The sequence below is a fragment of the Panthera tigris genome, chromosome B1, assembly GCF_018350195.1.
Source record: "Panthera tigris isolate Pti1 chromosome B1, P.tigris_Pti1_mat1.1, whole genome shotgun sequence".
Classification (NCBI taxonomy): domain Eukaryota; kingdom Metazoa; phylum Chordata; class Mammalia; order Carnivora; family Felidae; genus Panthera; species Panthera tigris.
In genome coordinates this window covers 74,809,859-74,833,491 of record NC_056663.1, presented here as the reverse complement: position 1 = coordinate 74,833,491, position 23,633 = coordinate 74,809,859, and the positions used below count along the sequence as shown (strand labels likewise).

Sequence of the window (23,633 nt, the reverse complement as noted above, 5' to 3'; positions counted from 1 at the left end):
GAAGCGGTGAAACCAAAGAAGCTACCAGAGTAAGTGCTGCATCTGGGATCCAAGGCTGTGCTAGGTGCTCCAGAGAGGCCTGCTCTGGCAACCAGGTGGAGCCCTCCTGAGCCTGTCCGGAAACCTCCCTGCCTGCTTCCCGCAGAGAGGGGACGCCTCACCTCGGCCACCACGCTGTCTGCTCTTGTTTGCCTCCCATTCTCCCAGCAATTGCTCAGCCTGGATACTACCCAGCTTGGATCTTATTTTCCATTTATGATTGTTAAAGAAAAGAAAGAAAGAATCTCTTTCACAATAACCCCCTGGAAGCTTAGGAAGCTGGGGCCATCTGACAGGTCATATCTGTACAAAAGAAAATCTTTGAAATGTGTGGTTAGGTAGTAATTTCCTTTATGCTCATCACAGAGAATTTCTAAAGCAGTCACCTTGTTCTCTCTCTTTCTCCAATAAACTCATGAGTCTGTAGCACACGATTTATTTGGAGCAAATGGGGGAAGGAGACGCTGGGGGAGGTCTTGGAAAGAGTATTCCTTTAGAAATCACAGTTGGAAAAGATCACATATTTATCTATGCCAAGGAAAACTACTAGATTGTAGAATATCATGTTAATAGTCATTATCTCCGCTGGCAAAGCGTGTGCAGTTGGTATTCATTCTTTGTTCTTGTGTGGATTTTTTTGCAGTTGGGAGAAACAAAATGCATGGGTCTTTAAAACCAATCTTAGGTCCCATTGTCTTTGGGGTGCGGTATGCGTGCAGGACCAAAAAGCCACAGGCAAATGTCGACAAGAAAGAAAAGTTCAAGCAGAAAAAGAGGGTCTGCAGGCCAGCCAGAGAAGTCCAGGAAAGATGGGTGTTTGACACGTCCCTGCAGGATCTGTTCGCAGACTAAAGACAAAAAAGACCGATATAATTTTATTCCCGAGATGAGAACTAGCATTTAATCTAAAGAGGCATCCTCGGTCCTGGGCAGGCAGGGTGGTCCCCATCCCAGGGCCACGAGGCCCTCACCTTCCTCCAAGAACCCATCTGAAATGGGGTGAAGAGCCATGACAACTGGGTTTAATGGCTTTGCCGAAGCAAGCCCTGGCTGGCATCTTCTCCCCGGGAAAGGATCTGAGTTTCTTTTCCTTGTCCTCTTTCCTCTCCAGTGTCTCTCCAGAAAGAGGAATTTACCTGATGCTGATCCGTCTTTATAAAGCCCCCCTCCCATTGTGCTCTGCTCTTCTCTCTTCAGTTCTTTCCTTCCACATCCCAGGCCCGGCTCCAGAACTCTGGGAGGCGAGGCGCCCACCTGACTCAGGCTCTCAGCTCACAGGGTGCCCCGCACTGCCCTGCAGCCTTCGGGACTCATCCTTCCCCGTATATTTGGTGATGCGTTCCTTGTGGACCTTCCCACTTCTCGGACTAGAAATAACCTATACAGGTCAATGATGGCCAATTAACAATAAAATGAAAGCACTTTGGAACAAGGAGATATTTCCTACCTATCAATTGGCAGAGATTTTTAAATGTCCACATGTGGAGTTGCAGGCACACATTCCCTCCTGTGCAGGTATTGGGAGTATACATTGGTGCAACGTTCCTGGAGAGCAATTTGGCAAATCGTATATGAAACTGTAAGACCACTTGACCTAGCGACTCCACCTCTAGTAACTAGTCATAAGGAAATAATCAGAGACGAACATGAACAATGAGGTACAAGATGTTCATCAAAACATTATTTACATTATTTTTAAAAAGAACAACTTGGGGGGGGTGGTTAAGTAAATGGATGATAAATGCATACAATGGAATACTACACAGAGATTATAAATCATGTTGCAGAAGGATATCTAATGACATAGAACATGGTTTGTGCTAAATTGTCAAATAAAGTACGAAAGAGTACACCCAGCCTGCCACGACCACAGCCCTCTTCCTGAGCAGGTGTTCATCAACGGCGGCTCACATTTGTGACATGTGACACCTCCTCCTGCCACCCCCACTACCCTGGTCCAGAGGGTCTGTGGTCTAGAAAATTAAGACAAAAATCAGCTTTCTCCAAACTAGTTGGGGTTTTTTTGTTTTATTTTTGTCTTTTTAGTTGTAGGTGAAAGAGAACCCAAACCAAACAGGCTTAGGAACAAAAGGTATGTAATTAACTAGTAACCCAAAGTCAGGGCTGGATTCAGTTGAGAAACCATCCAAGGAGTAGTTCAACAATGTCACCAAGGACCCGGTTTCTTTCTGGGGAAGTGATTTATCTGTCTCTGCAGTTTTTCTTATGAATGGCCTCTGAGTTGGTCACTGACAGGAATAATTGCCATTTTTTTAATCCTCTGCTAGAAGTAGTCTCTCATTTGGGGAACTGCCGAGGTGAAGTGGCATGCAGAACTTTCTTCTCTGCCCTCCAGGGAGCTGATGGCATACTTGGGCTTGTTTTCATTTTATAGCAGCAGCATTCCATGTTTACCTCACGTCTTCCAGAGAAGAAAAGAGAAAAATGTTTGGTAGTTTTTGTGCAAGTTCTGGGATCAGTGCTCTCCTTTGCCCAAGTTCTTTTAGGTGGCCATCCCTGACCCGGTTACTGAGTTCGAGGGGCTGGGCTGGGCTGCCCCAGTTGGCTAGAGGTAGGTCATGAGAAATGAAAGAAGGAATCTGCACTGAAAAGGAACCCAGTCAATAACTATGGGAAATCTTTTTTTAAAAAATTTTTAAAGATGTTTATTTATTTTAGACAGAGAGTGTAAGCAGGGGAGGGGCAGAGAGAGAGGGAGAGAGGGAGACACAGAATCCGAAGCAGGCTCCAGGCTCTGAGCTGTCAGCACAGAGCCTGATACAGGGCTCGAACCCAGAAACCCGAGATCATGACCTAAGCTGAAGTCGGACGCGTACCGACTGAGCCACCCAGGCACTCCAAACATGGGAGATCTTAAATAAAGTTGATCAACTCCTTCTTGGCTTCTAATATGCTAATGTGCACCGTAAACCACCAAAACAGGTGTGAAGAGGAAGGATATGATATATAGTGTTTCACACAGAGCACACTTTGGAAAATGCTACACTAAAACTAAAGAATATTGGTGGCCTATAAGTAGGGTGACGATACGTCTTAGTCTACTTGGAACAGTCTCGGTTCATATCTGTTTCTCCAGCTTAACTATAATTAGCTTTCATATTCACTCTCAGAAAGGTCCCAATTTGAATGACAAATTATACAGTCACCCCCAGTGACCAAGAATGAGGATTCCATGTTAGATGTGAATCATTCCAATCAGATCTTCTTTTGGAGGGTTGTACATTTAAGACTTAGAGAAAGAGAGACATTAGGAAGAAATCAAAAGAGCCCAGCAGAAATAGTAATAGCATAGACAGAGAAAGGCTAAACCTTGAGTCTGGTGGGTCACCAAAGTAGGAGCAGGATGGGCATGCTTCTCCAAAAATGGCAACAATGGGAAGGCAGGGGGACACCTGTGAGGCTGTGTCCGGCACTCCACACACACTGACACCCTGACTGTTCAGGTCCAAGTTCAGCTGCTGCGATGCTGCCTACGGCAGCTCGCTCCCAGGATGCTTGCACAACCCTCATGCCCACAGCTGAGCACATCTGCACAACCCAAGATGGCCTTTCTTCATGTGGTTCTCAGATATGGCTACACATAAGAATTACCCCAGAGCTTTTAGGATATTGAGACTATCAAAACACCTATACCCTCTGCCCCAGGCTTTTGCATTACAAAAAAATATATTTTTTAAATATTTATTTATTTATTTATTTGTGTGTGTGTGTGTGTGTGTGTGTGAGAGAGAGAGAGAGAGAGAGAGTGACAGAGAGAGAGAGAGAAAACACATGATGGGGAGGGGGGCAGAGCAGAGAGAGAGAGAGAGGGAGAGAGAGAGAATCCCAAGCAGGCTCTGCACCATCAGCACAGAGCCTGACAAGGGGCTGGATCTCACAAACCATGAGATCATGACCTGAGCAGAAATCAAGAGTTGGACACTTAACAAACCAGCCACCCAGGTGCCCCTCAAAACTATTTGGAATCTAGTTTTCAAAAACTTGGTTTGCTCTAGATGATGAGATCACAGCATGTTTTAATATAGTCTATTATGTTCTTTGTCATATTTTTAAAAACTTCTCTCACGAATATTTCTTTGTAACAAGAAAATAATAACTATTTAAAATTTTTTTAACGTTTATTCATTATTGAGAGACAGAGACAGAGCATGAGCATGGAAGGGACAGAGAGAGAGGAGGAGACGAAGAATCCGAAGCGGGCTCCAGTTTCTGAGCTGTTATCACAGAGCCCGTCGCAGGGCTTGAACTCACAAACCGTGAGATCATGACCTGAGCCGAAGTCTGACGCTTAACCGACTGAGCCACACAGGCGCCCCAAGAAAATAATAACTATTAAAAAAACAAGGAAATAGAAATAAATCCTTACATTTACGGTCAGTTGGTCATCAAAAAGCCTGGCAAGGTAATTTAATAGTGGAAAGAATAGTTCTTTCAACAAATGATGCTGTGACAACTAGATATTTACATTCAAAAGGATGAATTTTGACCCCTAATCCACACCATACATAAAAATTGCCTTAAAATGGATCATAGACCTAAATGCCAGATCCAAAACTATAAAAGTCTTAATAGAGCACATCAGAGTAAATCTTTATGACCTTGGGTTAAGCAATGGTGTCTTAAATACAACACCAATAGCACAAGAGATTTAAAAAAATCAATTGAATCTCATCAAAACGAAAAACTTTTGGGGCGCCTGGGTGGCTCAGTCCGTTGAGTGTTGGACTTTGGTCAGGTCATGATCTTGCGGTGGAGGAGTTCAGGCCCTGTGTCGGGCTCTGTGCTGACAGCTCAGAGCCTGGAGCCTGCTTCGGAGTCTGTGTCTCCCTCTCTCTGCCCCTCCCCTGCTTATACTCTGTCTCTCTGTGTCTCAAAAATAAATATAAACATTAAAAAAAAGAAAACAACTTTTGTGTTTCCAAGTATACTACTTAAAGAGTTAAAAAAAAAAAAACATGGAAAAGCTATGGAATTGGAAAAAAAATTTGCTAATTGTATATCTAGTAAGTACCTGTATTTATAAAGAACTTATAGGTTCCAGAATTTATAAAGAACTCTCATAACTCAATAAAAAGGCAAATAATCCATTTTTAAAACTGGGAAAGGATTTCAACAGACATTTCTATAAAGAAGATACACAAATTACCAATAAGTTGGTGCAAAGGTACTTAACATCTGGCATGATAGATATGCTAATTAGCTTGATTGTGGTGATTATTTTATAATGTATACACATATCAAAACATCAAGTTGTACACCTTAAACATATACAATTTTTATTTGTCAATTATACCACACACACACACACACACACAAAACTGGAAAAATAAGAAAAGAGAAAAGGTGCTCAACATTACTATTCATTATGGAAAAGAAAACCAATATCACAATTGAGATACCTGACTTGACACCCACTGGAATGTCTACAATAAAAAAGGCAGACAATAACAAGTGTTGGTGAGGAGAAATTGGAACCCTAATACATCCTCGGTGGGATTACAAAATGGTGTATCACTTTGGAAAACAATTTGACAGTTCCTCAAAAAGTTAAACACAGAGTGACCATATGACTCAGTAATTCCATTCCCAGGTGCACACTCCAAAGAAACAAAAACCTATGACCACACAAAAATTGTACATGAATGCCCATAGTAACATTATTCATAATAACCCCAAAATGGGAACAACCCAAATGTCCATCAACTGATGAATGGATATACAAAATGTGGCATATTCATTCATACAATGGGAAATTACTCAGCCATAAAAAAGGAATCGAGTACCAAATATATTCTACAACATGAATGGATATTGAACATTTTGCTAAGTGAAAGAAGCCAGTCACAAAAGATCACATAGTGTATGAGTGTATGTACATGAAGTGTTCAGAATAGTCAAACTCATAGAACCAGAAAGCAGATTAGTAGCTGCCAGGGAGTGGGGGTTGAGAGGAGTAACAGCTAATGGATATGGGATTTCTTTTTTGAATGATGAAAACTTTTAAAATTAGAGAGTGGTGACGGTTGTGCAACTCTATGAATACATGAAGTACAACTGACTTGTACTGTTTTTAATGTTTATTTTTGAAAGAAAGAGAAAGAGCATGAGTGAGGGAGGGACAGAGAGAGAGGGGTCAGGGGATCTGAAGCGAAGCAGGCTCTGCACTGACAATAAGAGAGCCCAATGTGGGGCTCAAACTCACCAACCGTGAGATCATGACCTGAGCCAAGATCAAGGGTCAGACACTTAACTGACTGAGTTACCAGGGCGCCCTGAGTTGTACATTTTAAAAGGGTGAAATTTTTGGTACGTGAATCATATCCCAATAAAGCTATTTTAAAAAAAAACAAACCAACAATCAAGTAAGTCAGTGGTAAACAAAAATAATATAAAAACAGGGAGGGGGACAAAACAGAAGAGATTCATAAATATGGAGAACAAACTGAGGGCTACTGGAGGGGTTGTGGGAGGGGGGATGGGCTAAATGGGTAAGAGGCACTAAGGAATCTACTCCTGAAATCATTGTTGCACTATATGCTAACTAATTTGGATGTAAATTTTAAAAAAATTAAAAATAAAATAAAATTTAAAAAAAGTAAGTCAGTGGTAAGAATATGGGAGCGAACCAAGGGTACTTCCAGAGGTGTTGAAGTTGGCAATATGGGAAGATCTAAGAATGGATAAACAATGAGTGGAGGTGAGAGGGTGGGGGGTCCCTATCCTGTCACATCTGGTCCACTGGTCCACTGGTCTGAACGCCTTTACCTATCATAGATTTAAACAGCCCCTCTCTTTCCTTTAATGATTGGTTAAACTTCTGGGCTGGAGGATTTTTGTCAGCTACCAAAGGACTTCCATTTGGGCTAAACTTTCTAGTTGTTCTAATTATGGTTTGCCATTTCTCTCCCATGTCTCTCTACCTAGTGCCAAGACTCCATCACTGCAATAACTTCAAGCCAACAGATGATCCTTTCTTCTCAAGAAGAACTGTAAGTCTATTTCCTTTATCTCAACTCTCCCAAGATATATGCTGACAATCATACACCAAGCTATTTTTTAAAATCAAAATATAATTGAGGGGGCAATTATATCTTGCTAATTTATTTGCTCCTATTTTCAAAAAATACACTTTACTTTTAAGAGCAGTTTTAGATTTGCAGAAAAATCATAAAGATAGTACAGAGAGTTCCCATATACCCCACATCCAGTTTCCTCTATTAGTAACATCTTACATTAGCATAGTACAGCATAGTACATTTGTCAAACTCCATTCAGGTTTCCTTACCTAATGTCATTTTTCTGTTCCAGGATCCCATCCAGGACACCACATTTTGATTAGTCATCAAGTCACCCAAGGCTCCTCTGGGCTGTGATCATTTCACAGACTCTCCTTGGCTTTGATGACCTTTCTGGTCATCAAATCCTAATAGATGGGACATTCTACAAAATACTTGACCAGTCTTGAAGAGTATGGGTCAAGTATTTTGTAGAATGTCCCTCTATTGGGATCTGTCTGATGTTTTTCTCATAATTAGACTGCGGTTATAGGAATTTTGAGGGAGATCACAGAGGTCAAGTGACATTTCTATTATATATCAAAGATACATGTTAACAACATGACTTACCACTGGTGATGCTGACCTTGGTCACCATCAGGCTGAGGTAGTATTTGCCAGGCTTCTCCACTTGTAAAGATACTCCTTTCCCCTCCTTTCCCATATTCTTTGGAAGGAAGTCACTATGCACGGCCCACACTGTTGCGACCCACCACCTTGGGGGTAGAGTATATATAAACATGATTTATTTGGAATTCTTCTGCACAGAAGATTTGTCTTTTCTCCACAGTTTATTGATTTATACAATCATTCTTTAATATCAGTGTGGACTTACAAATATTTATTTTATACTTTGGTTATCTTTAATGCTACTTTTTTTGTTGTTCTTGTTCAAATTGGTCCAACCTTGGCCATTGGGAGCTCTTTCAGTTGGCCTGCTCCCATAACTGTGGGGTTTTTGTTCCATTTTCTTTTTTTTTTTTTTTTTTTTTTTTTTTTTTTTTTTTTTTGAGCTCTCCTTTACTTTCTGGCAGTACAAGATCCCATATTTTTTTATTACAAAAATATCTCATTCAAACAGAAAACAGAATAGTATAAAGAAACCTCACATACACATCTCTTAGATTTAACAACTGTTAACATTTTCTGACATATCTACCTCATGGTTTTGTTTTTATGTCTAACCAATATTTTACAAACATAACCACAAAATCAGTATCACACCCAACGAAATGAATACTAATGCTTGAATATCACCTGTTACAAGTCATTTCTCAATTTTCCCTGTTTGAAAAAAGCATGTTCAGATCAGGTTTACATTGGATTTGGCTAACTGTTATCTTCATGGTGCCATTTAAAATATTCATCAATCTCCAATATTTCTAATGTTTTAATGTTTATTCATTTTTGAGAGAGAATACAAGTGGGGGAGGGGCAGAGAGAGAGAGAGAGAGAGAGAGAGAGAGACAGAGGATCTGAAGCAGGCTCCAGGCTCTGAGCTGTTGGTAGCAAGCCCGACATGGGGCTTGAACTCACGAATCAGGAGATCATGACTTGAACCGAAGTCAGACCCTCAACTGAGGCACCCAGGAGCCTCTTCTTCAATATTTCTTATAAACAAGTTATTCGTAGGAGCTTGATTATATTTCCCCCAAAGCTAAAAACACCTAATAAGGCAACCTATACCATGAATCGAACTTTCACTGTTGATGGCACTTATCTCCAGTGGCAGCAAGTGCCCTCCATGACCCACGTTTAGAACAAGATGGGGGGAAGTTAAGGCTGGGAAGAATTCACAGCCGGTGATGCTGAGTGCAAATGCCAGGAGACATATAAACAGGCTCATATTTTATTAGGATTGTGATTGTTTTTGCTAGTGTTCTGGTTACCAAGTTCCACAGATTTTTATGAACTGTCCCAGATCTATTTTTCCCATAAGCCCTATTATTTTTTAGCATGCCATTTTGTAGAACTCGGGGTTTTTAGCAATGTATATGCGGCGTTAGAGCAGAAATGAATTGAAAAGAATAATAGGGAATCGGGAAGCGGGGCAGTCCTGGAAATTTCAGAACATTTGGTGTCTGTGTGTCCAAAGCCCCTCCTACCCCGTTTCCATCCCTGCAGCTCCCAGCAGTCCTCTTGAGGGGGACTCCTGGGTCAGGGGCTTCCCTGGTGTCCCCCAGGAGGAGTCCAGACTGGAGACTTAACTTGAGTCCTCTTTGGTGCCTGGCAGGGTCTTCCCTCCATTCCCGGACTCTCCCGATGCTCCTGGTTCTGCTCTGTTTCCTCCCACAGCCCCCAGACCCTCGGTGAGGGCGGCAGGACCTGTTTCTTTCACAAAATATCAGGGATCAGCTGCCTGATGCCCAGGACAGCAAGCTAAGTGCCCTCACATGTCACACTAGAAGGACCTTTCAGAAATGTTAATTGATGAGGAGGAGGCCAAGCACTGACAGACCAAGCCCAGGAAACACTCAGGAGTGCCAGGTGCTGCTGTTTCCAAGCAAAACAGCAGATATATTGCTGCTTTGGGAGTTTTTTTAATGATTCATGCATAGTGCTGGCAGAAAGGACTTCGTGTTTTTAGTTCTCTCTATTTTCCTATTGTATTCCCTCTCCCACCACCCCCACCCCCCGGCGCCCCATTCAATGTTTCATCAAGTGATTCCAAAGTCTTGGTGCAAGTATCTTAAAAGCCACGGAGAAAATTAAATTTGAAATGTACACTTTATAAAACAAACAAACAAAACACACTATGGTGCTTTTAGGAAGAAGGCACTGGGTGAAAGACAGGTGTGAAATCAAACCGCCACTAACTGACAGAGCTCCAGAAAGAAGTGCCTTATGTGATCTGGCCCTGGCATCACACCTGTCCATTTGGGGGTCCCCTCTCCTCCCTCTTCCAAAACCCAGTGAGGCACCACCAGCAGCCTCCTCTGGAACATGGATTTAGGTAAACAGAGACTGGGTGTGAGGTCTGCTTCCTACTGCTTTGAAAGAGTGTCCCTGAGGAGCGTACCTGGTTATCCTCTGGGCAGGGGAAATCGGTGGGGAGGGGTCTCGGGCTCTAACTGGGGTTTTGTCACCAAGCCTTGGCCCTATGTTCCACGATGGGGAGGACTTTCTGGAGTGGTTTGGGTCATGTCCCTCCAGGTTCCATCCTGGCTGTTGTTGCCACACTCAAGCTTCCAGGAAGCTTTGGAGTTTCTTGACTCAAACAAAATGGGAACAAAGTGGAGAGCCTCACTTCTCACTGCCCAGAACTTGGGGCCATGAACTCTCTTCCATTCTTAACAATCCTCTCTCCTTCTTGGGATCCTTCTTTCTTTTCATTTCTTCCCTGCCTTCCCAAATCTCCAGTTCTGCCACTTTCCTAGACATTCTGCTCCTTCCCTCAGAAATAATATCCCAAGTTTCTTGTGTCTTACACATTTCCCAGTTTCCAGAATGTTCTGGAACTAAGCAGAGAGGGAGGCCAGCTTCAGTTTCCTGGGTGGATGCTAATCTCCAATCTCCACCACGATCCATCTAGGTGACTTTAGGCAAATGACAGCATGTTTCTGTTTGCTTCCGTTTGCTCATTGGTAAAACAGAGATAAAAGTCACCCATTTCTCAGACTCACTGTAAAAATGGGCTCTCAAGAGGTAGCTGTTAGTACTGTCATTATTCAATTTCCAAAGCAGTGTTCCCAGCCCGCTGAGCTGCAGCAGCACCTTTCCTACAAAGCCAGACCTCCAGGCTGCAGGTGGAAGACAGGCTGGGTGTGATGCCCCTGTTGAGCTGCCAATCTCCCATCCAGCTTTCAGGTTCCTCCCCAGCCCCTCCAGGAAGCCGCCATATTTCTGCTCCTCCTCAAGGACCTATTTGGCTGCTTATTGCATCCACTGCCTTTCCCTTCAGTCCAGACCCAAGGGGGCCTTTGCTTGCTCTGCAGACCCAGAGAATTAGGGTCGCAGTCCATAGCCTTCCCCCCAACCTTGCTGGTCTACCACTGCCCTCCAGATTCAAGGGAGTACCCTTTCCAAGCTCTTTACAAGTTGGTCCCAATTTTCAAATCACAGTGTCTGTGGAGGGATCGTTGGAGGGGCGTGTCGGGTAGGGCATGTGGCAGTTCTACAAACTCAAACATGGCTCCCTCAGTATTTCTAGTTCGACTGCCTGAAAATAAAGTGCTACAGGGTGGGGTGAGGGAGACCTGGTATTTCATTTCTTACAGAGCTCCTTTTGGAGCTGCAGGATTGGTACTACAATACATCTAACGGATTTCTCTTGCTCTGGAAGTTCAATTCCTTTGTCTGTCTCCCTAAAGTTGTGCCTGGAACCCAGGCCCAGGAAGGCAGCCCTAATGGTGTGTCAGAATTGACACCACCACTGGGCAGTCAGCTTTGGAGGACACGGAGCAGTGTTTTTTTCTCCAAACCGGTTTTGCTGAAGAATGGCTTGCCCTCCCATCCCCTGAACTCCCAAGAAGCTTCTGTCACGTGTAGCAGCAATATAGAGTCCACTTGGTAAAAATAACCTTTTTTATTTATTGACTGGCAAAATACTCTATTTACCAAACCATTCTGGGTTCCTCTAAAGATAAAATGGAGGTAAAGCCCAAAAGGAAAATTAACGCTTTAATGCAGTCTTGCAGACTTCTGCTTCATTTCATTGTAAATTGAGTGCAATAAAACACAGCATCGGCAGCCTGCGTAAAGCAGCTGCATAATTTTCTTTTGTGCAAGGAACTAATTCTCAAGTAGAAGACTTCTCACCTACGAGAAGCCTAACGATGGTGGATGGCTCCTGTACGCTAATTACGTCTTCCTTTATATCTTTGGCTTGAACTCTAATTTGCTTACAGTTTAATGAACATCAGTTCTCGCTGCAAAATATCTAAGTACCTGAGAGATTGAATCCTTAGGCAGTCAAATGCTCTCAACTCTCAACACTAATCTTCAAACCCTCTGCATTCTAAACTGACTTCCAAAGGAGAGTGGCTCTTTAAAGACCTGTGAATCACTTTTGAGCAGTAACTGTGCACTTAAATTAAAAGCCATGATCTGGCGGGAGGCTTGGGTTGTGCTGAAAATAATAATAATAGTAATTTTTTTAAAAAAAGCCTTTTCTAGTTTCGGTACTAGGCATGACCTGCCAGCTTCCATCACTGCCTGATGCAAAAGCTGTATGTTTTGTGACTGTTTGTTTCCCTGACTTTGGTTCTCCCAACGGTTTCCCCAGATAGTCTCTGCTACTTTCTTCAGGTGCTTTCTCTCCGTCTCTGAGAATTTAGAAAAATGACAAATAGTGGAGACAGGGGAGGGGGGTTCCAACCGGGAACTCGCAGCTCGTTTCCAAGGCCTCCCCCACTTTGCATACTTTACTCCCAGAACAGCGATGCTGAATTCACTTTGATGGTAAATGATCTCAGTTTATAAAATTACAACTAACAGTGATCATGTGTTCGCTTTACTATGGCTCCTCCAATTCAGTATTTGTGATGAAGGACCATGCAGGTGAACTACCTGGAGGGCCAAACACAGATTCTGACCCAGCAAGTCTGGGATGGGACCTGAGAGTCCGCATTTCTGAGAAGGCGGCCCGTGAGCTGCTCCTGGTCCAAGGATTATCTGATTTTGTCTTCATTACAGCCTATGAGATAGATACCCTTTCACAGATGAGGCTGTTGAGGGGCACACCTGAGGTCACCTGGCTGTAAACCTAAACACACAACCTACGCACACAACTGTTGGACGTATCGCCTACCTTTTCCAGCAGGTGCTCTGGTGAAAAGGTAGATACAAAATGAATTTGATACATGTGTCTTACTCTAGAGAATTCTGTGGTTAGTCTTCGTTAAAAGCTAATAAGGCATCTCTTCATTTATCCACATTGTCAGAGTTTGCCTCTGTTAAGGCGTGGCTGTGTTGCCATGAGGTCAACCCATCTTCAGCAAGCACTCGGTGGGTGCCCCACCCAGGCCGGCCCGGAGCTCCTGGCAAGCCAAGGGAAGGATCAGCCTGACAGAGATGTCTGGTCACATCTCTGTCACACTTTCAGCAGCCCCCAAAGAAACAGATACTCTGATTACTTTGGGTCAGATTACTTCTGAAGTGATTGCAGGCAGAAGAGGTAGCTTTTCACCTCACTCGAAGGTTACTAATGACGCAGTATCCCTTCTAGGTGTCGCTTCTCCATTTTGTGACATAACCCACTGTCCTCTAACCCTGTGTACCGAAGCTGGGCCCCGAAGGAAGAGACAACAGCACCTGGTGGTTCCGTATGTAGGCTCTGGAGTCAGACTGCCCACGTTCAAATTCTAACTTAACTAGTTCTTACAGCAGTTTGCATGATCTCTCTGTGCCTCAGTTTCCTCACCTGTAAAGGAGAGATGATGATAATGATAGTATCTGTCTCATACGCTCAGAGAAAGTTATACGAATGGATTCACGTAAAGTGCTTGCCATGGGATAATCCCTCAAAAGATATAAGCTACACTAATTAATAGGAAGCCGGAACAGCCTTTGCTGAGAGTGTCCCCTAAAAATGTCGGTGATGTTTCTTTCTTCTGTACATATATTTAAGGCCCAGGAGCTAATTTTACGGATTCCTCCCAACAGAGAATAATGGGAAAAGATGCTTCACTCGACACTCTCCGGTCCACAACATCTGGAAAGAATTGACACGATAAATAATCCAAAGCAGAGAGAGAAAGAGAGAGACATGTGTAGGTGGAGGTTAGCAGTTTTATGAATTATGTTTCTGTTTACACATTGAGTCTTGAGACTACTTAAATCTCTCCTTCGATTATAGCTGTGTGCAGAGGAGGTATTTGCGGAACCCAGTTCCTGTGGTGTCAGGGCAGGACTGAAATGCAAACATACTTGCAAAGTGGAAACACACTTTTATTTCCTAAGGGTCTCATAATCAAGGCAAAAGCTATTACTTGAGCACATAATTAACCTTAGGAATATACGGGTAAGCAGCACAATCCATGAATTTGTTAATTGGTCTTCCTGCTACTGATATTAGCTCAAGTTGATCTGTTGTTCTCCTCTGTTGATTGTCTTAAATAGGAAGTTTTCTAATTTGGACTTCTCCAGGGTAGGCAAGGGAAAAGAGTGAACTAAGAGCTTTTTAACGATTTGCGAATATGCCGTAGATATGTGATTTTTTTCTTAGGAGTGGACACAACCTGAAGACAGATACTCTCGCAGCGAGTGGGACCCCTCTCCAGGCTTCCATGTGCCGATTAGCCAGATTGCCAGTCACTGATGTGGGAGCCCCCCCCCCCCCCCAGGCAGTGGAGACATAAAACAACCAGTAATGCTCATCGGCAGTCATGCTTCCGGGACTCTGAATCACAGTCTCATTTAGTTCTAATTTATTTTCCCCATTGCAACGACTCCTTAGCTGAACGGCAATGAACAGAAACACTAGGTGTGCATAGGCTCAGGGTCTGCAGATGGAGAGGGCCATGTGGTCAGGGGTGGGAAGGCTCTGGAGTGTGGGTACCGGAATCCCTCTCCCAGGGGTCTTAAAGAGCTGTACTCACCAAAGCTGGAGTAGATGAGATGAACTGTCACAGCCTTTCTCTCCTTGCTGTTCCTCCTCCAACGTGCCACACCTGCGCGGGAAACTCAGGCCCATTTCCAGAGGCAGTGAATCAATCCTGAAGAGATGCTTCCATCAAAGCTCTGGTTATGAAGCAGAGTAGTTTAATTAAATTAGACCCTGGGCCTCTGATGGCCCCTTTAATTAAAAAAAAAAAAAAATTCACCGAGGGTGCTGATACTAAGACCAATCTGTTCACAAAGTAAAACTTGAGGAAACATCTTATGAATAGTCACTGAGGACCAGAAAAGTGAGAAGCCGCCCACTTCAACAAACAGCTGATTTTGTCTGATAGGCGATGGTTAAGTAGCTCTCAACAAAGAAAAACTTGCTAATGGTCTCTCCCGTCGCTCTGAAACCTTCAGGAATCTCACTGGGTTAAGAGTCTAGACCGCCAACCAGAAAGCCACAGTGAGACATACACAAATGAAGAGCCTGTGGCTCCGCACCCGAACACCACAAACCGCCACGTGCAGACACGGGACCGCTGATGTTTGGGGGCTTCCTGGCAACCTAGGATGTGTTTGAAAGGATCAGGTGGCTGCAGTCTGTCTGTCACTCAGACCTCAGGAGTCAGCCTGGACTGCTGAGCTGGCAGCTGCAAGCCCCCTCCCCCCCCACTCGGGGCCCCCCTGAGCCTCGCTCTAGTTCTAGAGCCTTCTAGAGCAGCCAGGCAGATGGAGAACTCACGGACAACACTGATGCTGGTTCGAGGCGGGTTTGGAAGGGCAGGAGTAACTCACAGCGACAGCACACCCTGTCACAGCCGCACTGGGTACCAGTATGCACTGCACAGTTCCCAGGCATGGCAAAGCCTTTGGGCCTCAGGGGAATTGTGTATGTACCCTCGGCATTCCATTTGGCAGGACGTAATACACGCACGAAGGAAATTCTTCCTCTCTCCTGTTCTTCCACTGGGCCCCCACTCTGGCCCTTTTGAGATTTGGATCTAGAATTTCAAAGGAAAAAATCATTTCCAAAAGACATACCCTGAACTTCACGTATGAAAACTTCAGGCATGTTCGTTTGCTGAGAAGCATTTCTAAGTAGAGAAAACGCTTCAGATACTGGTGGGAGAATTGGAACCCAGTGCCAGATAGAAAGAGATGATGGAAAGACAGGTCGGAGAGGGGGGAAGGGTCTCCAGAAGTGGCTCCTGCTCTCTCTCTTTTTTTTTTTAAATACAATTTATTGTTAAATTGGCTTCCATACAACACCCAGTGCTCATCCCAACAAGTGCCCTCCTCAATGCCCATCACAATCCCAGACTTTAGCCTCTACTACAAAGCTGTCATCATCAAGACAGCATGGTATTGGCACAAAAACAGACGCATAGACCAATGGAATAGAATAGAGACTCCAGAATCGGACCCACAAACGTATGGCCAACTAATCTTTGGCAAAGCAGGAAAGAATATCCAATGGAAAAAAAGACAGTCTAACAAATGGTGCTGGGAGAACTGGACAGCGACGTGCAGAAGAATGAAGCTCCCGCTCTTGATACAGCATGCACAGGACTACGACTCAGTCTACCTGTCCGTACATGCTCAAATCAGAAGTCAAAAGCTCTGGATCCTACTAATTCCAGATCTTAATGTCAGCTAGTTTTCACTCTGGGGCTGAGGGATCGTGGTAAAAATAAAGTATCCTTTAGTGAGAACTCATTAGCCAGAGACTATGCTGAGCACATCACCTGGCTCCTTTATTCAGTCCTCCAGGGGCTTAATGAGGGGGGAATGTCATGGGGCCCCTTTCACAGATGAAAAAACAAAGACAAAGAGAACCTGGGTAAGTTGCCCACACACAGCTCTCATCTGTGTCTCCATTTTGCTGTGGAACTCTTCCAGAAGGAGCGCCCCTAAGCCCCTCCTTGTGCCAGAAGACTCCGTGGCTTCTGGTGACTGGCTAGATCAGAGCCTTGACAAGAAAAACGCCGACTAGCCTGGGCAAAGAAATGCCATTATTTCTGAAATCTCCCACACCGATTTTTTTGATCTTGCTTTAAAAATACAGTTTTAGCAGAGGAATGCACAAAAGGAAAACGTATCAAGACGCTGTACCTTCTCCTTCCCCTAGCCGCAGAGGCAGACATTTGTAACTCTTTTTTTAATTCTTCTGTCTCCTATCTTTTTGTAAAATATGCTTCTCCTCTATTTTAGTTTTTTTTTTCATTTTAGATATTGATAACTTCTAATTAGGGTAGATGAGGATTTAACTCTCTTCCCGCACCCCACTTCCCTCCCCAACCCCCCATACATTTTAGCAAAATCCTTCATCAGTATTTACATTTTTATGGCTTGATAAATATGGTTTACTGGAGAACCAAATAGTGCACTATGCTTATGTTTTTTCACACGGTATTTTGAATTAATAATTGCCTCGGTTTTTATCTGTTGCATTGCTTTTAATATATTGAAACTTAAAAAATAATTTCTAACTTTATCATCAGATGTCCTGAATACCAAGAAGTTTTTTTTTTCTTTTGATCTACATGATAGCAAGATGACGTTCATCATTCTCTTTTGTATTTGTGGGAGACTTCCTCTAAGGCCCTCTCTGCTCTCACCTCACCTGGTAGTTCCAGAGTCCAGATGCTTACTATCATCTTACGATGCCTCTCCTGTACTGACATCCTTATTTTCTGTATACCATACATTTTCTTCTTTCATGGCTTATTTCATTGTTTTGTGGGACTGCATCTTCCACAAGCTTCTTAAGACAGTTTGTGAGAGGTAGTGTTTGCTCTCCTTATATGTCTAGAAATATCTTTATTCTCCCTCTCACCTGGTCAATAATTTGGCTGGGTGTGCAATCCTAAATTGAACACAATTTGCCTGTAGACTTTTGCAATTTGTTTCCTTTGTCTCCTTTGCAACAGATGCTGCTGTTTATAAATATTTATTAAATATTTATAATTGAAAAGTCTAAAATTCCAATTCTCATTTTTTGGCCCTGATTTTTCTCTCCTCAAGTTTTTGTTTTTAATGTTTATTTACTTTTGAGTGAAACAGGGAGACAGAGTGCAAACTTGAGAGGGGCGGAGAGGGAGACAGAATCCGAAGCAGGCTCCAGGCTCTGAGGTGCCAGCACAGAGCCCGACATGGGGCTGAAATCCACGAACTGAGGAACTGAGAGATCATGACCTAAGCCAAAGTCAAAGGCTTAACTGACTGAGCCACCCAGATGCCCTTTCTCTCCTCAAATTTTGAGCATCTTCTTTTTAGCCCAAGGGTTCCAAAATTTTGTTAACGATGAAATCATTGTGGATTTTTTTTCACGCATTTATTAAAAACACTCAGTGGGCCTTTTCATTCTAGGGGTTTTCTGTCTTTCAATTCTATTATTTCTCTTGTATTAATTTTTGAATAATTTATTCTCTATTTGCTTTTTTGAAACTGCTGTTAGGTAGATGTTAGATGTCTCAGACTGATCCACTCAGTTTTTTTCTCTGTATTTTCTCTACTAATTTCTATCTAACTTTTGTTTGATTTCCTCAATTTTTATTTTCCTTTGAAGCTTTTTCTTTTTCTTTTAACATTTCTACCACATTTTAGTTCCTATAAGGCCTTTTAAAAATTGCACCCCATTCTTGTATTATAAGAAGCAGTATTTTACCTCCCTGAGGTTGTTGTTATAGTTTTCAAAGTTTACTTCATGGATTTTTTTTTTTTTTTTTTTGGCTTAGTCACTCAGATTCTTGACTATCTGTTCATATTTAAGAGATAGACACTGAAAAGTGGATAGAAAGCTCTCTGTTTGTGGTTGGAGCTCACTGAATGAGGCATCTCTCCTTTGGGTGAGTAGCCAAGTTTCCTTGGAGGAACCCTCACCTCTCTGCCCAATGTCAGTATATGGAGACTTTTTTCTCAGGTTGTTCACTTCTCTGAGAAAGAATCCCCTGGTATATGCCAGACTGTTGGCATTCTGGAAGAGGGTAAGACAGAATTGCAGTAATGTAATCTCCACCATCATTTCTGAGTCTCCCCCCTGCTACTTTCTCCTATGGCTATGTACTCAATCTGGATCACATCCCCTTCATAGTTCTTCTAAATGTGGGCAGGGAGATTAGGGGCTCACAAGATAGTCCCCTGTGTGCAAGAAGATGAAGAAGGGAGGGGTGCCTGGGTGGCTCAGTCGGTTCAGCTTCCAACTTCAGCTCAGGTCATGATCTCATGGTTCATGGGTTCAAGCCCCACATCGGGCTCTGTGCTGACAGCCCAGAGCCTGGAGCCTGCTTTGGATTATGGATCTCCCTCTCTCTCTGCCCCTCCCCTGCTTGTGCCCTGTCTCTCTCTCTCTCAAAAATAAATAAACATTAAAAATTAAAAAAAAAAAAAGATGAGGAAGGGGCAGTTAGCCCCCAACCTTACATGTGCTCTTACTTCAACCGATTTCCCAGTTCTCAGGCCCACGTTGTGGCCCTTGCCTTCTGCGAAAAAGGAATTAGCTCACTTCTCATTAGTATCCCCCTCTTTGTGGGCACTTTAGATTCTAGTTTCTCTAATCTACTTGTCTAGTGACGACTCCTTCATCTGCTTTCCTTCATCCAAAATTGTTGAAATCTTTTGTCTCTTGATTTCCCTGTCCTGTTCCTCTTGTGGGCTTGTGCCTTTCTAAGTGCTCTACTATTAAGTAGGGCTTTGGGGAGAAAGAGGTAATTCGTCATTTTACACTGGATTGTATATTACTTTCTGACAGGGGAGCCTATTCTCAGGTTCCTGGCACATTTTGGAAGGTGGTCTGAGCATTGTGTTCTGAAAGTCTTACCGATCTCTTCTTCCAGATTAAGCTTGAAATGATGGCCTGAGGGGCGCCTGGGTGGCTCAGTCGGTTAAGCGTCCAACTTCGGCTCAGGTCACGATCTCACAGTATGTGAGTTCGAGCGCCGCGTCGGGCTCTGTGCTGACTGCTCAGAGCCTGGAGCCTGTTTCAGATTCTGTGTCTCCCTCTCTCTCTGACCCTCCCCCGTTCATGCTGTGTCTCTGTCTCAAAAATAAATAAACGTTAAAAAAAAAAAATTAAAAAAAAAAAAAAAAAAAGAAATGATGGCCTGAGACACCAATACTATTGTTGGCGGTAAGGACAGTACTAACGATGGCTCCCATTCATTGAGCCCATAATCAGCCACACCTATACCAGGTGCTCCATGTTATTCCATGTAACACTCAGAACAGGTACTTTCTCATTTATAGATGATGAAAGAGGTTGAGAAAGATTTAAGTTTATTTATTTATTTTGAGAGACAGAGATGGTGCAAGCAGGGGAGGGGCAGAGAGAGGGAGAGAGAACGAATCCCAAGCAGGCTCTGTGCTGCCAGCTCTGGAGCCCAACGCAGGGCTCAAACTGTGAAATTATGACCTGAAATGAAACCACCAGTCAGTTGCTTAACCAACTGAGCCACCCAGGTGCCCCAAGAAAGATTAAAAAAAATTTTTTTAATGTTTATTTTTGAGAGAGAGAGAAAAATAGGGAGAGAGAGAGAATGGGGGGGGGGAGGAGCAGAGAGAGGGGGAGACACAGAATCAGAAGCAGGCTCCAGGCTCGGAGCTGTCAGCACAGAGCCCGACATGGGACTCGAACTCATGAACCATGAGATCATGACCTGAGCTGAAGTCGGATGCTTAACCTGCTGAGCCATGCAGGTGCCCCTCAAGAAAGATTTTTAAACTCTCCCAGGCACACAAGTGGCTAAGATAGAATCTGAACACAACTATCTTCCTTATTGCTGTTGCTGCTGTTACTACTACTACTACTGGCTGCCAGCACTTTCTGAGGATCCACTATGTGTCAGTCTAACTTCAACAAGGCCCCGCTTCTCCTCATGACTGTAACAGAGTGCAAAAGCTTACTTCTCATTTGCCTCGTTTTCTGAGGCACAGGTGTATCAATAGTGATTTAAAAAGGAAAAAAACAAATGTTCTTACATAATTAAAGTACCCCTTTTTTGTAGAAATAGCATATTTCCCCCCAAATTATCTGGAAACAACCTTTCTTTGAATACTACCTTATTTTACCCACCTTGCTTGTATTCTCATTGCTATGTGAACCTTTTACAATAAATCCTTTCTTTATAGGCAACTCACTCACTTTTGACTTTGCCGTTGGGAAAAGCGAGAGGATTCACTGCAGGTAAGCCATACCAGGAATTACCGCACACCTGTTCTTCAGGCATCCCTAGCTGAAACCCAGGACCTTACCTGCGTCTATAGGTTCATGTCAGCTCTCAGGTTGACAGGTTGGGACTGAGGGCTACATCACTCTCTGATATGACCCAAGACATTCTACAGTTTCCTGTATTTGAAAGGCAGTTGTGAATCAATATATGTAATATAGTAGTTAAGAGTTTGGGCTCCAGAGCCACAATGCATAGGTCTGAATCCCAGTTTCTCCAAGTTTTTTTTTTTTTTTTCCCTTGTGTGTCCTTGACATCTCTGTATCTGTTCCCTCATCTGTACAATGGGATTAATAATAATACGTCATGAGACAGTTGGGATTAAATGAATAATAAATGATTTAAAAATACTTATAACTGTGCTAAGCTTTAATAACCACATATAAGTGTACAATGGCAGCTGGCTACCACACTTTATTACTGGTAATAACTACAAGCCTTTAATGAAGACCTACTACATATCAGGCACTCTGACAAGTGCTTGACATACAATGTCTCATGTAATCCCCATAACATGTTACCCCATTTATGGATGAGGGAATTGAAGTTGAGAGAGGCAGAGGTGGATTCTCCCTGAAACCGATGAAGCGAAGCTTCAGCGTCCCTCATTTAACAGATCCCTGCTAAGCTGTTAAGCTAGGGGTTGCAGGGAGTTGTAGAATGTTCCAGGTGGAAAGGGGAAGCCAGGCTGCAATCAGAAGCACTTCTGTTAAGCAATTCTGGTAATTGCCTAAAGAGATCTCAGAAAAGAGGAATCTGCAATATCAAGGCTTCAGTAACTTGTTATAATCTTTATCATTCTAAACGCTCACTTTTGGATCTAATTATGTGGGGTCTTTTCTTTATGAGGGTCCTTAAGTTTATAAGCTTCAGGCCTCCCAAACCCAGATCTCTTACCAGAAGTGCATGCGGTTTTACTTTTAACCTCTATACTTTACCGTGTCCCTGCTGGATTTATTTAAGCTACTCAAACTCACTTTAGAGGAACAGAAAGCATCCTCAGACTGAAAGGCTTGTGGTAGCAGGGGACTATACGGTCTTTCTGATTGCATTTAGCAAGGCATAAGGGTTTGGTAAAGTCTTAATGGGCGTCATCAATATAAGTTTAAAAAGTCTTGCAAATAACCTTCCTCTTATGGTGAGTAGTGGTTTGATGTCTATTTTATAATCTATGAACCTCCTAGAAAAAGAGCAAATTGGCAATATAATTTTGTGGTCTATTATATTTGAACCTTTGATTTGCAAGTGCGATTTCAACATTATTTTTCTTTTGCAGAGCATGACTGCTAACGCAAACCCAAACCCAAGGATAAACAGCCTTCTTAGGTTTTGCCACGATAGATTTTTCAAAGCAAAGAATGAAATGTCAAAATGTCCACTCTGAGGTTAATTGTCCTTAAAAATCCTGGGGAGCATCAGATTATCTGAAATAGAAACTCTGCTATTTTTATACTCAATTGCAAATTGGGACGTTGCCAGGCTTTCGTCTCAGCAATGAGTCTTCCTAGGAACTGGATCTAGAATTTGTTTATACTTTACACTTTGGGGAAAGGTGCATTCTGAGTCCTTTCAGTTTTTGGTGCTTTCCTTTTCCCTGAAGAACCTTTGAAATTACCTTTTGATATTTTTGGTCTCTTCCACCTAGAAAGAGAAGGTGGCAGAAGGGTGAAGCTGGAGAGAACCTCACTCATTTGGGCATCACTAGTATTAACCAAATGGATAATGAAACACATTGGCTAGTGAATGATACCATGTAATTTTTGTTGGTAATTCAAATCAATGACTAGGCACTCCCAGTAAAAGGGAGCTGGGGGCAGCCACCTTGAATCTAACTTAAAATCCATCTCCTGGGCAGTAGAAAATGCCGACATCAAAAATTAGGCATCAACTTTTCAAATTACCATATGGTTGCTTCCGGCAGGGCTCCAGGAACATTATGTGAACACACACATCCTCTTCACCCACAGAGGCCACTGATCTATCCTGGAAAAGACTTAGGAACTCTCCTCTTGACTAGCAACACCTTCCCTTCACATGGGCCATTCCTATTTTTTTCATGGATGAAGAGGGAAAAGGCTTATGGGAAATGATGTTATTATGACTGAGAACAAGAGGCTTCTTCCGAGGTTCCAATCAATACATTCTTGTATGGGTGTGTGTGTGTGTGTGTGTGTGTGTGTGTGTGTGTTCCTCAAAATGCAGTAAGGCAGGGATTATAAAACAACCTGTGTCAGAAGCATTTATTCAAATTAATCTGTCAGCAACACTAAACCCTTGACTCTCAGTAGAACGGCCAGACAACAGGAGTTTCTCACAGAGCTGCTGTCCGGCACAAGACTGAATCTTTTACTGGCTGATGAGTCTGATGGAGTATAGGTTAGAATCCTAACCGATTCTTATTGGGGGGTGGAGGATGGTTCACAGAGGGAAAATTAATCAAATTGTGTCTGAAAGAAGGATTCAGGAAAGAATGTAATGTGAACCCACTCCTGCCAGGCACACTTGCTGAAACCTGGTTGCCTAGAATAGGAGGAGTTACAGCAGCCAGGAAGGAGTCGGCAGTCTCTTTCCAGGAGTCTGAGCAGACACCTCTGTGTATTTGTTTCACAAAGTGCAGTGAGTGTCAGGGAGGAGTGGATAGAAAGCAAGGCACAGACTGGGTCTGGGGAAGCTGCCCTTGATTTCCTGTTTCACTCAGGGAAAAGAAAAAGTCCTCTTTTTTTGTTTGATTGTAGCCTCTAATCAATTG

General features: G+C 43.1%; 1 long non-coding RNA gene across 2 annotated transcripts; it reads right to left on the bottom strand.

The window, feature by feature from the left end:
- Positions 1–489: 489 nt before the first annotated feature.
- Positions 490–23,058, bottom strand: LOC122237652. Of its 2 annotated transcripts, XR_006216243.1 has the most exons (6): positions 22,786–23,058; positions 15,558–15,661; positions 14,654–14,795; positions 7,686–7,831; positions 1,487–1,584; positions 490–887 (listed from the first exon to the last, which is right to left on the bottom strand). It is a non-coding gene; the product is annotated as an uncharacterized LOC122237652 (long non-coding RNA). The 2 variants fall into 2 exon arrangements; XR_006216244.1 differs by lacking the exon at positions 15,558–15,661.
- Between the last annotated feature and the right edge of the window lie 575 nt (positions 23,059–23,633).